We start from the raw sequence: 1,179 nt of genomic DNA on the forward strand, positions 1-1,179 counted from the left end.
AAAAAAAAAAAAAAAAAAAAAAAAAAAAAAAAAAAAAAGAAAATGAGACAGGACAGAGGAGCCGGGTTCTAGTGCCAGTTCTAATTTGTTCCTTCTCAGTGAAATGGGGACAGTAACATCAAGCCTCACTACCTCCAGGAGTTCTTTTAGCCTCAAATAGGAGAAGGCCTCAGATAGCCTTGAAGACCCTAAGGATGCATGGCAGTCATTAAAAAACGTGTGGCGCGGTGGCTCAGGTCTGTAATCCCAGCACTTTGGGAGGCCAAGGTGGGTGGATCACGAGGTCAGGAGATTGAGACCATCCTGGCTAACACAGTGAAACCCCATCTCTACTAAAAATACAAAAAATTAGCTGGGCGCAGTGGTGGGCACCTGTAGTCCCAGCTACTCAGGAGGCTGAGGCAGGAGAATGGAGTGAACTCAGGAGGCGGAGTTTGCAATGAACCAAAATCGCGCCACTTCACTCCAGGCTGGGCGATAGAGCAAGACTCCGTCTTAAAAAAAAAAAAAAAAAAAAAAGCCGGGCGCGGTGGCTCACACCTGTAATCAATCCCAGCCCTCTGGGAGGCTGAGGTGGGTGGATCACGAGGTCAGGAGTTCGAGACCAGCCTGGCCAATATGGTGAAACCCCATCTCTACCATAAACACAAAAATTAGCCAGGCGTGGTGGCGCGTGCCTGTAGTCCTAGCTACTCAGGAGGCTGAAGCAGGAGAATCGCTTGAACCCTGGAGGCAGAGGTTGCAGTGAGCCGAGATCGCGCCACTGTACTCTAGCTGGGGCAACAGAGTGAGACTCCTCTCAAAAACAAACAAACAAAAAAAAAACATGTTTTGGCCAGGAATAGTGGCTTACACCTATAATCCCAATGCTTTGGGAGGCCGAGGTGAGAGGATCCCTTGAGCCCAGGAGTTTGAGACCAGCCTGGGCAACATAGTGAGACCCTGTCTGTACCAAAAATAAATAAATAAATAAATAAATAATAGCTGGATGTGATGGTGCATGCCTAACATCCCAGCTACTCAGGAGGCTGAGGCTGGGAGGAGGCTGAGGCAGGAGGATTGCTTGAGCCCAGGACTTCAAGGATGTAGTGAGCTATGATCTCACTTGAGAATAGCCACTGCACTCCAGGCTGGCCAACATAGCAGGAGCCCGGCTCAAAAAAAATAAAGCATGAGGCC

The sequence above is a fragment of the Hylobates moloch genome, unplaced genomic scaffold (assembly GCF_009828535.3).
Source record: "Hylobates moloch isolate HMO894 unplaced genomic scaffold, HMol_V3 SCAFFOLD_13, whole genome shotgun sequence".
In the NCBI taxonomy this organism is placed as follows: domain Eukaryota; kingdom Metazoa; phylum Chordata; class Mammalia; order Primates; family Hylobatidae; genus Hylobates; species Hylobates moloch.